The sequence below is a fragment of the Pogona vitticeps genome, chromosome 3 (assembly GCF_051106095.1).
Source record: "Pogona vitticeps strain Pit_001003342236 chromosome 3, PviZW2.1, whole genome shotgun sequence".
In the NCBI taxonomy this organism is placed as follows: domain Eukaryota; kingdom Metazoa; phylum Chordata; class Lepidosauria; order Squamata; family Agamidae; genus Pogona; species Pogona vitticeps.
The window spans coordinates 93336887-93349574 of NC_135785.1; the positions used below are offsets into that span (position 1 = coordinate 93336887).

The 12688-nt window shown below is 39.3% G+C and overlaps 1 long non-coding RNA gene across 1 annotated transcript; it reads right to left on the reverse strand.

The window, feature by feature from the left end:
* Window positions 1–2745: 2745 nt before the first annotated feature.
* On the reverse strand, window positions 2746–9575 carry LOC144588133 (uncharacterized). The gene is made up of 2 exons (XR_013543476.1): window positions 9348–9575; window positions 2746–8701 (listed from the first exon to the last, which is right to left on the reverse strand). It is a non-coding gene; the product is annotated as an uncharacterized LOC144588133 (long non-coding RNA).
* Between the last annotated feature and the right edge of the window lie 3113 nt (window positions 9576–12688).

The window sequence follows — 12688 nt, forward strand, 5'->3', positions numbered from 1 at the left end:
TAAAGTGGGTATGTGTTGGTGGGTGAGTTATTATTTCTCTTTATTGCTGTTAGCCGCCTAGCTAACAGTGCTCTGTCACTAGATGGGTGGGGTTTAAAAAGCAATTAATAAATACATTTTTGAAAAACAAGCAATCACAAAACAAAAGCAAGCTAAATCACAGCATGGGGGAGTGAGAAAAGTTTGTACTAAAATAAACAAACATCTTCTACCTCTTATAAGGGAATTCTGCTAATGGTATTGTCTAGTTTGACCTACAGTTTTATTATATGGATTGGTTGAATAATGTGAGATTGATAGTGCTAATTAAAGTATTGTCCTGAATGAACCCCACTTTCTGCTATCATTATAAGTAAGACAATCCAAACCCTAGTTGTTTTCACATCTAAATCAGAGGAAAAGTTCAGTGTTTCACTGATTTCCGTCTCCTTGCAGTATTATTTTTACTATTGGTGTTGCTGATATCTCTGGGTTTGATTTCATCTAGCATTTACCCATTCTCCTTAAGTTAGAAGTTAGAGTTTTCGTCTTTTGCAGCTGAAGCAGCACAATTATCTCATTTCCTGTCATCCTGGGTGGTTAGACTTTAAAAGGCAAAAATGCCAAAATGAATAAAATATTTCTTCAATGAGAAAACGCTGAAGAAGAACATCAAAGTGATGGACAATCTGTTCAGAAGAAGTATCAAAGTATATGAATGTGGTATGAATAATGAATTAATCATGTATATGAATGTGTTTGTGTGTCTGTGCCCCCCCCCGCATGTCAATCCATTTTATCCTGTAGTGAAGAATCACCCCAGTGTCAAAAAAATGGCACCATCCTAAGGGTTGAGGAGTGTGGTTTTGTTTATTTTTAAATTGATTTATGGTAGTGTCTTGCAAACATGTGGGGTTTGTATTTTTTTTTTCCAAAAATATTTTTAGAAAAGAGGACTAAATGGAAGTTAGCGACAAAATCAATGAGGGTCAAATAGAACAAAAGAGAGGGAAGTACAGATAAAAGAGGAGGAAGTACAGATAAAGGAAAGATAGTGGAAAGGCAAGGGAAATGAATTTTAAATGGACTGAAATGCATGTTGTGCGTAAAAAAAGGGCTGTTGCCTTTCATACATAAACTGCAATATATATCACCAGCGCAAAAATTCTCATGTCCATGAAGCCACCTGCTGCTTGCTACAGCATGATCGACTCCTGCACAAAGCTTGGAAAAGTTTGTGCAGAAGACAAGAAGCCTTTCCCTGCAAAGCAGGCTTTGCCAGAGCTCAAGAGTAAAGTGGAAATGAACAGCTAGGTCAGGAAATTGAGAACAACCTTTAGGAAAAACTTCCTGTACCTCAGACACTTAGTCTTTTATCAAGGCTCCTTCTCTTTCTGACAGCAAAATGCAGAGTTTGGCAATGCGCAGCTGCGCTGTGGGATAATGCAAAAGGCAGGCCTGGTGGCAGCAAGGTTCATAGCTAATGGACCAGAGTCATTTTCAATTACTCTCGGCATTGTTTGCAAAGAAAAGGCGGGGACGATGAGAGCTGCTAATGTCATCTGGGAGGTGCATCATTTCCAACATTCCCGGACACAGTCTTAAAAATCCGTTCACTCTGCTTTCAAAGATCATCCTGGGTGTTATAAGCCAAGGGGGAGCACTTGCTCCTTTCTGTCTTCGGTTCTGATTCTTAGCGTGCTTCTGTGCACAATAACACCTGGGCCCTCCCTACAGTGCTAAAGTAAGAGATGCCTAAACGTTTTAACATTGAGCACTTTATTTACGTTATCAGTGGTGACATTATTTTTCTGATTGCAAAACCAGGGAGGTTAAAGCCGGATGGAAATTGGTTTACAATGCTGAGGCTCCATCCTCCCACACTGTCGCAATCACACATGACAGCTCTGGATTTTTCAGAAACAGAGAAGCTAGAAAGGTGAAGATACACAATGCGTGCCGTGTGAGGAAGGGAAACCATATAATAAATCAGGAATGTGTTACAGATGGGCAAAGTATTAGCGTAAGAAATTAGATCATGGCAAGTGACAGGCCGAAAAGCAGATGAACCAGCAGCAAATTAGGTATCAACAATACCTACTCAATCACATTTGGCAGCCAACTTGAAACTGGCATGAGATCACACTCAAGAGATTTAAGGACATCACAAACAAAGCAAAAGAGCTTTTGAAGAATAATATATTTATAGCATAGCTTATACATTTTCACAATGAATTAACAAGAGTTGGTCTACCCCAAGCTTTTTCCTCCCAATGTAATTAGCACGAATTGGAGCTACTCCATATGGGAAGAAGCTGTAGCTCGGTGATAGCAGCCTTACATGCAGTACAAATCCCTAACATCTCTAGATGGGGGTAATAAAAATTTAAAAAATTAAAAATTCTGCATGAAACTCCAGAGATTAGCACTACACAATACAGGGCTAACAAGATTAATGGTCTGACATAGTATAAAGCAGCTGCCTATGACTTCAGGGGACAGAGCAAAGCTAAGTGTCTCCATCCCGTTGACATCCTCTTCTAGACTAAACACAGATTCTGTGTACATAATATTTCATAATATTATTTAATTAGGTACTATGTCCTATCTGTATTGTGGTGTGCTACATCCATGTGTAAGTTCGTAAAATTATTGTTAAAATTTTATGGTAAATGTTGGTGTGTTCTAAATGTGCTCGACGACATTTTGTCATTTCTTATTACTGAGCTATACGGGCACACACATCGCGCGCGTATGTACTTGTTTGGACTTGTATCAAAGCTTTGCACGGACTTGTTTGATTCATAATTTTTAAATAGGAGTATTAGAGACATTCAGTTGCTTTCTGAGTTTTGAGAAAAAAAGTGGCTTAAAAATACGTTCCAAAATATAGATAGAAAATAGGTAAAAGTCAAGTGAATCAAAATCATCTTCTTTAGGAGTGCCTAAGAAAAGTAAGTATAAAATTTTATAGATATTTTGTAGTTGTAACGATTGCATAGGGGGTCCACGGAAAACAAATAAATCGGCAAGTGGTCTATGGGGCAAAAAAGTTTGGGAACCTATGTTGTAAACTGTCCATAATAAAGATTATGTCAATTATTTGAACTTTGATTCTGAGCCTTACATGATAAGCTGGAAGATATCAGGGTACCCTATGTTGTTTCTCTCCCCCCCCCGCTTGTAAGAGAGGCATAACCTCTCACAGTATCTTATAGTTGATTTCTGACAGTTACATGATAATAGCTATGCAGTACTAGTTAGTAAGTGACATGTTGGGAGTAACTGGTCAAAACAACTACGTAGTTAGTGTACTTGTAATTTATTTATTCTAACAACAACAAAAATATTATTGTCTTACACAATTGTAACTTCATGACAGATACTTTAACTTTTCTGGTGTTACTGTAACTTTTGGGGGGGCGGGTAAAAGTAAAGGGACATGACCTCAAATGCTTGAGTAGTAGTATCATAGGATTCGATGCTGCCTCATGCTGCACTGGAATGGAGGTAATAACAGAGTATACAGTGACAAACTGTGTTTTATACCACAGGCTAACATCTTGCATTATTCAGAAGTTTTTCAAGCTATTGAGAAGTAACTGTGTCTACAAAGGCCAATAAAAAGTTGCTTTTTACAATGGTTAAGTGTGGTGATATAGAATTGCTTGGAGGACTTGGAATTATAATGGTAATTTAGTACTTTTGGAAAAACTTCCTAAACTCTGAAGAGAGTATTCTGATAGCTAACAGGAAATATTACTTCACATTGATTTCAAAGTTGAGGTCTTTACGAAAATTTCTGCACTGCGGTTTGCCCAAAGAAACATATGGAGAAGTACGAGTAATGTATAGTGTACCTCAGCACTATAAATTACTGGCTGTATAGGCATTTGTCCTCAAATTCAGCAACATCCCCCTTCTGCAGAGGGAGATAAGCAGTAGTGTATGAGACAGGCTGTCACTCAGCTGTTTTCTCTTTGAGAAGAGCCAGATTAATTTCCTGGGAACTTGCAAAGAATTTCTTTCAAAAGAGTTTGAAAACCTATTGATATAGCCTATCTGACAGTATATAATGGTTGGCTGGCATGCCCCAAGATTTAGTATTATATAGTATTCAATCATTGGCACATAGAAAGTTTCTTAACACTTTTTAAATATATATATATAATGTGCAAATGCCATTGGGAACATGGGAGCCAAAAGTTGTGAGATTTCATCTTTGAAGCCTGATAAAATTAAAATAGAGGGAAAAAAGTACAAAGCATTACAATTTAAATGCATCTAATTTTTTTTTTTTTAGTTGAAAGATTCACAAGTAAAATATAAATTCAAGTGTTTCCCTGATATATCCCATCCAAGTAATTCTGGCAAGCCTGATAATTCAGTGAGTTTCAAATAGACTCTTTCCAGTTTCAGTTTCTGCCAAATGATGGAACTCTAGGCCTTCACCGCCTCCCTAAACTCTGACCACATATCTCCTTGTTTAGTGGTCGGATCAGCTGCAGCTGAAAATGCATGTAAGTGATGGGCAGCCGGGCCTTCCAGCCAAAATGTCTTGCTGCCTTCATGAATAGACATCCACTAAATTTCTTCCAACTTACAGCTGCTAGTTGTGGATCAGGCTGTAGCAGCTGCCACTTAGATGGCTCATAGTAAGCACAGAGGTCTTATTGTCCTGGGCTCCTCTGCATCCCTGTAGCGGCTGGGTGATGTAAATCTTTCAATGGCAGGGGCTAACCAAGCCTTCTAGAGTCAATTAAAACCGGAAGGGGAAAACAATCATCAGTGAGGCTTCTTCCCACATACTGTTCCTTACAGTTCCTGCAATTAATTGGCATTTCAGGAAAAAGATAAAAGTAGTACATATATATGGTAGTTTGGTCAGCTTTCAAAGTTTCCAAAGACCTACTACAATTTGCTACACCTGCTACTGCTGCTGCTGCTACGGCTGCTGCTACTGCATTCATGCACCTTCAGATTCTTTCTTTATTCATATCAGAAGCACCACAATACAGATTAATAGAATGCAATATAAAATTAGGCAACAGCCACTATATATAAATACAGCACACATAAAATACAAACTGCCTCTTGGCACACTGGTTAACCTGCATTACTGTAGCCAACTCTGCTTACAACCTGGGTTCAATCCCAGGTAGCTAGCTCTAGGTTCACTCAGCCTTCCAGCCTTCCATAAACTGAGTATCCAGCTTGGTGGGGTGTGGTTGGCAATGTGTTGCCTACATAATTAAATTGGAAACTGCCCTGAAAGTGCTTTAAGTGCTATGGGACGGTATATAAGCAGCAGCTTTGCTTTGCTTTACAAAAAGAACATTATTTATAATTCTTAGATAAATATGTTCAATAACCTCCACCCAACAATGTGCAACATTAAGGGCATTTGGGGCAGCTAACATCAAATCTGTCATACTAAACATTGAGGGGCACAGAATACACCAACATAGGTGAGAGGCTGCCTGTTGTTCTTTGCAGTCAAAGAAAATTGTGTCAGTGCAAAAATCCTATGTTCTCAGGTTTACTTTGGTTTTGTGAACTCTACTTTAGTGGCTGCTACCTTGATTTTTATGTCACTAGGTGCAACGCCTTCTACACAATTAATTTTATCAATAGGGGGTGGCTTTATGCATCCAGTAATGATTCCATATATTTCACTGAGAGCTGTGTCTGTTTTCCATGAGCTGAATATAGCATATTCAGATATAGCTTATTCACACCCCATTGATTTCAGTGGGGTGGATAATTAGGGGTAGATCATCTGTATTGTGCCCCAATCAGTGACATACAGCTATATATGACTAAATCTGTATCAGGGTGAAGGATCAAAGCTGTACATAGATATGTAGGGTGGTTTGCCCAAGCAAGGCAGCAAGAGAGGAAGTGGCAGCCTTTCAATGTGGAAGTAGCATTTAAAAATATTATTATCATTTCAACTATTGGCTGAGGTCCAAAAACAGAACAAAAACACAGCAATCTGTTTCTGCAAAATGGCCTAATGGGAATGGCATCATGTAACGCTGATGGTACCTATGAAAGAATACAATCTCTTCTGTGGCTTTGCAGAACAATTACTTAATGGCAGAGTGCAGATCATTCTTTGCCATACTGCCGCTTGGCCCATTGTAACCCTGTGCTTTTAAGGACCAGGAGCCTTCCTACCTTCTGAAAGAATGCCTGTAGAAAGATCAGTTTCATCCTTTCTTTCTCAACTAAACATAGTTGACAATTGTGAGTCTGTAGGGTAACCACAAGTGTGTTGAAATATTTGGAGTGCATCAGTTTGAAGGGAATGAAATATCATGCCTTTCAGCAGGGCCATATGGAGAGAAAATAGCAAAGGATCTGGTAGCAGGCTCCTTTCAAGATGTACAGGAATAGCAGCACACATCTCCATGGGATCATATGGATGAAATTCCTTGAGCCTTGAAACCTGTTGAGAGTCTTCAAATTCTTCTGCTTACAGGAAGGGCTTGTTTATCCATTTATTGGGCCTCTACATGTTGGGAACTTTGGCGAAAATGTATTTTTTTTTTTAAACAAATGTTCTTTAAAAAAACTGTCACAAGTCACACACCTTTAGCTACAGAACATTTTCTGTCTCCAATTGGGTTGGTAATGGGAGAAGATGTGGGAAAGCCAGTCAACATGAATGGACAGGCACTGAAGCACATTTGGCTAATTTCCCAGGAGCCTCTTCTCCATCCTGTGTTCCTACAGTTGTGTTTAGGATTAATTCTTCCCAGACAGTTTGCAAATGCCCCTGATGAATGCCAAAAAAATCCATCAGTTACTACAACTATAAGACCCTTGGTGCCACTTAGAATAGAGATTTATGGTTAAATAAATAAATAACTTAAGATCACGTAAATATTAAATGGTACCAGGACTTTGGAGAAATATTGGAGCCAGACAGGGAAACCCATGTATTCTACTCCTAATTCTTTCTTTTCTTTAATGTCTGGACTTGCAGGAAGCATAACTGTGACAGTAACAGTATTTTATACTATTCAAATTTTAGCTGTATATTTGCTAAAAACATTCACAAGAAGTACTTAATCTATTTTTTATTATTAATGAAATATCGAATATCTGTGAATCTCAAAAGGGAGCTGCTGCACAGGATATCAATTGAAGCTTAAGATTAAGAATAGAGTCATATGCATGACCTAGCTAAGCTTAAGCATTCTTGTGCCTCACTAATTCCAGATGCAACCTTTAAAACATGCACTGTGACCTCACTAAAATTACCTTTTCTCCTTATTTTCTTCTGCTTCCAAGACACTGGCTGAAATCCTGTTCCACAGCTCCACATGTGCAGTGGTGATGATGTCACCAACAGTGGCATACTGCCACTGATTAAAGGATTACAGTACTTTGGCAAATTCAGAGTGCATGGAACTTTGTTGCATTGCATATAGTCATCTACACCCCAATTGTGTCTTTAATCAGCATGCTTTGTGCATTTAATCAGCAGCGATTTGTCACCTCATCCCCATTGCACATGTGGAATTTTGCAACAGGATTTCAGACACTAACCTTAGAAAATCTAGCCTAAGATACCTACATTCACAGTATTTACTAAAATTTGAAATGTGGGATAATGTAATTTCAATCTGGTTTTTACAGGAATTGTCCAACATTCCCAAACTTCTTCTTATTCAGAATAAAAGAACTGAGAGTGGGAGAGAAACAGAAAATGGACAGATTCATTCATCCAGACTTGGGGCTTTGAATGATTAACTCTGTGTGTGAATCCAGCCAGGTTATAGCATGCTACCATGTTACTGCTGAATAATTGGGGGTGCCATGTCTTTTTTCCAGAAGGGTTCTGCATTTTTGACAGTTAAACATCAGGGAGGCACATATTAAATCTGGCCAATGCCAAACAATGAAATTTCATTTCACTTCATTTTTGAACAATTTATCGCATTCAGACTTCAAATAATCTAAAGTTTAAAAAAGTTAAAATGCAGGACTAGTGAAAGCCATTAATTTTCCCACCTCTGTTGGATCATAGGGATGGACAAATGTCAAGGGACATTTCTCTCAATTTCTTATTTTTCCAGTCCCAGCTGTAAACTGAAGAGAACTCTCCTCCTCCACTACGTATGGAAAGCCGATTTGGGGGATGTTAAGGGTATAATTGCCTCCAGCTCTAAAGCCCCCCCTTACTTTAGCTACATGTTCCACAGGAAATAGGTACAGGAATCAAAATGGTAATCAGAGCCTCTTGAGCTGTGGTGGGGCCAGTTTTCTGCAAACACTTTCTGTACAGCTGGGATAAAAACATGATTCTGATATTGTCAAAGAATTAGAACTCCTGGTTGTTGTGGGTTTTTCGGGCTCTTTGACCGTGTTCTGAAAGTTGTTCTTCCTAACGTTTCGCCAGTCTCTGTGGCTGGCATCTTCAGAGGACAGCACTCTGTGCTCTGGTGTAGTTGGCTTGGGAGTGCAGTATTTATGGCTGTGAGATAGGCTGTTGTCTTTTTCTGTAGATGGGTGATTAGTGTGTCTTCTTGTGGGTGTATTGTTGTGCTACGGAGAAGAGATTATCTGTCACTGTGGTTGATGGGTGTCATTAGCTGGTCTTTTGTGTGTAGTGATCCCTGGTCCTTGTGGCTGGGTAGAGTTCGTTGACCTTTTGCACGCTGTATTTTTGAGATCTGGGAGCCAAGAAGTCAGATAACTATGCCTGCAGTTACTGGAAAAACAACAAATATATTATTATAGCCTCTTAAAGACAAACACATGTATTATTGCACAATATATTACAAAAGCTTATGCCATAATGTATCTGTTTTTCTTTAAGGGGCTGCAAGACTCTTTTGTTTTATTTCTGTACATTTGACAACTATGATCATCAAAGACAAACATATTTGAACTGTCCAGATGAATCACTGCCAACATTTGTAAATTGGGAAGAGGGGAGGAATATTGTTATGAAAATTAAGTGATTGCTTGAGTGACTGAGTGAGCCATCTCATTTTCACCTGACAACCCTGACATAGAGCATGTGAAGAGCAAAAGCCTAAACCTTCTGGAGTAAGGATCCAAAGCAACCATCAAAAGTAAATTTTTACCAGACTCTGCAAACAGATTTATGCTCTTTTGATATATTTACAGCCATCCATCAGTGAACAAAGGCGGCCCTTTTTAAGTAGCCCCAGAGTTTGCAAAACTGATTTTAGGATAGCTTGGAAACCAAACCCTTGTGTGAGTTAAAGAATCCATTTTGTGCAGGCAGATGGAATGCCTACAGCTTGTTCTTTACTGTTATTGATGTTCAAGGAAATGCAACTGGAAGAATTCCATTATCTGAACCAAGGGAAGGGGGAGGAAACACTCACAAGAAGCAGCAGACAAACTTTGGGTCTGTGGCTTCCTCATCGCAGCTGTGGTTCAGAACAAGCTTGCGAGTCTCAGACTTTTTAGCCATCGTCTGCCAAACATAAAGACCTCAAATCATTCCCAGTTGCATGCATAAAAATAATAACTGTTTTTCATTCAGGCAGTGCCAATGCAATAAGAGTGACTGAACAAGCTCCATTGTACACAAACATTGTCTTCAACTTGGTGATTGGCTATTGTTCATGTTATGCTGTCTCTGAAATTCAGACTGTGACAATCACAGTTAGATGGCCTAATAGCTATTTGTTTTGTTAGAATTTTATCCAACTAATGTCATATTTTTCCAGAATTACAATTAACTGCAGATGGCTACAGCTAGTACTGTTTAGGAAACTCTTTTCATGGAAATGTTAAGAAACACAATCCTAACCATTGCTATTTCTTCACCTGTAATTTTGAGCAAATTGAGTTTGTAGGCCTGTGAGGCTGAGGTTCCCTTGGGAGAGGCATTCCAGCCATTGATGCGAACAGTCCCCTTATGGTTAACATTACAGTCCAACATCTTATATCAAACACTCTGAATGTCATTTTACATATGTTTCCATATATTTCAGGGTAAGTGAGCTCTCTGTTTTGTTTTTGTTTTTTTTAATAATGACATATGCTGCAGTGTAATTAGCTGTGGGAAGAAATGTTTAGTAAGAGCTCAACTTGGATCCGTGCCACTGGTGTGTGCTGCTAAAGCAAGCCCTCAAGCAATACAGTAGGAAATCTCAGTATGTTTTGGAGTGCATTGTCAAACAAGACTTCCTCTATGTTATTAGTGTTTTGGAAAGAAACTTTCTAGCTGATATTGCTATCTTTATCCATTTCGAAGACACGTGATTCCTCTCTGATTCACTATGCAGTGAGTAGATGATAATTTCATATACTGTACCGCCTTTGGTTTAAGCAGGTGTTTCTTGTAACCTAGCAAAGTAAGAAACTATAGCCCCAGTTCAGGTAGTCAAGGCTTGTTGTATCTTCTTCAAAGGTAAACTTAAAAGAAAGATCACCTGAATTACTACAACTAATTTTTTTAAAAAAAATCACTGTATGTGTTTTGCAGTCATGGCCAGTTTTGTTGTTCACTTGTTTGTTTAACTTTTGTCATTTTTTTTTTTTACTGTATTCACATGGGTTCCTCAGGGCAGCTAATAAGTAGGGGCTTTCTCAGCCCATGAAAAGCCAGCCATCCAGTCCAAGCAATAGAAATTATACCAAATATACAGTATATACATATACAGTTTTCTTGCTTGCAACTTGATTTTGAGGTTTGACAAACTGCATCTTAGATTTTTTTTAAAAAAAAAAATTGGAAGTTTAGAAGACAAGACATAGTCTGCTTTAAAGATAAACAATCGTTTCCCCTGCCCGCTCAATTTTTCCAGGCTGTTTCCAAACCAAAACGTTGTGCTATACCAAGAAGACTACATGGTAGCTGTCTTCTGTACCAGACATCTGCACAGACAGTGAAAATAGTGTCTAAAAGTGTGTGGGCTGACAGGATACAAAGACCAGTAATAGTCTGGTTAAACTAATGCAAATTGAAGAAGACACTTTAAGGGGAAAATTACAAAATTTTGAAATCATTATCTGATTAATAATTTTAACTTCTTTAGATGAAGAGATGTTCTCTGTATTACTGTATAGAAATTATTGTCCTTTGAGATCCTAAAATGGACCATTGGGTCATTTTGCTCATCTGCAAGTTGACAATGTAACACTTCTGCCCAGCATGGGCCCTTCAGAAGTACATTGAGAGATGCTAGCAAATAATATATGAAATAAGGTAATACGGCACCAAAACCATTCACTTCATGGACATAAACCCCCTAGACAACAGCTAAAATTAAGGAAATGTTTTCTGCAAACATCTCAAGCTCTAAATATTAAACCAGAAGAAGCTAGGCTAAACCTATAAAGAACAAAAACAAGGTAGGTAGGTAGGTAGGTAGGTAGGTAGGCAGGCAGGCAGGCAGGCAGGCAGGCAGGCAGGCTGGCTGGCTGGCTGGCTGGCTGGCTGGCTGGCTGGCTGGCTGGCTGGCTGGCTGGTTGGTACCCCATTTTTTTCCTTAAGAAGGGCTTAAAAAATCAAAATACAACATTTAAAGTGAAAAATGGTAAGTATGCAAATACTAAAAAGGGTTAAACAAAAGACAGTAAAGAAAAGCAACACCAAAAACACATTCAAAACAGCAAGGCAAAACCATCCATTAAAAACTCCACTCAGGCAACCAGTTATTAAGGGAAAGCTTGCCTGAAGAGAAAGGCCTGCTTGCAGAAAGACAGTAAAGATGAGGCCAGTCTGGTCTCCCAATGGGAGGGAGTTCTAAAGTCTGGGAGCAGCAACAGAGAAGGCCCTCTCCTGTGTTCCATCAAATGCACCTGTGAGGGTGGTGGGACTGAGAGGAAGACTCACAAAAGGAAAGATGGTCCTTGAGATAGCTTGGACCCAAGCTGTTTAGGACACTGTAGGTTAGAACCAGAATTTTGAATTGTGCTGAGAAATGGATTTGCAGCAAGTGGAGCTGCTGAAACAGGGAGGTTATGTGATCCCTGTTACCAGTCCTAGTTGGCAATCTGGCAGCCACATTTGGACTCAATGAAGTTTCCAAACACCTTCCAGAAGCAGCCCCACATAGAGCATCTTATAGTCATCCAGGAGGGATGTGACTAAGGCATGTGGTACTATGGCCAGATCAGACTTCTCCAGGAATGGTTACAGCTGGCACACTAGTTTTAATTATGAAAATGCACTCCAGACCACTGTTGAAACCTGGGCATCTAGGATCAGAGATGAATCCAGGAGCACCCACAAGTGCAATCCCATCCAACATATTCCTTTATCTGCCTTTTGACTGACCAGGAGCACATTTGTCTTGTCTGGACTAAGTTTCAGTTTATTCATCCTCATCCAGCTCATTACCGACCTCAGTCACTGATCTGGAGGTAAAACAGTTCCTTGGTGTGAGATGACAAGGAGAGATAGAATTGGTTTTCATCTGCATACTGGTGACATTGAACCCCAAAACGCCAGACAACCTCTCCCAACAGTTTCATGTAGATGTTAAGTAACCTAGGCCAGTGGTTCTTAACCTTTGTTACTCGGATGCTTTTGAACTGCAACTCCCAGAAACCCCAGTCAGGACAGCTGGTGGTGAAGGCTTATGGGAGTTGCAGTCCAAAACTCCTGAGTAACCCAAGGTTAAGAACCAGTGACCTAGGAGACAAAACAGAACCCTGAGGGATCACTCTGGCCAGCAGCCATGGTGTTGAACAAGAGTCTCCCAGCACCACC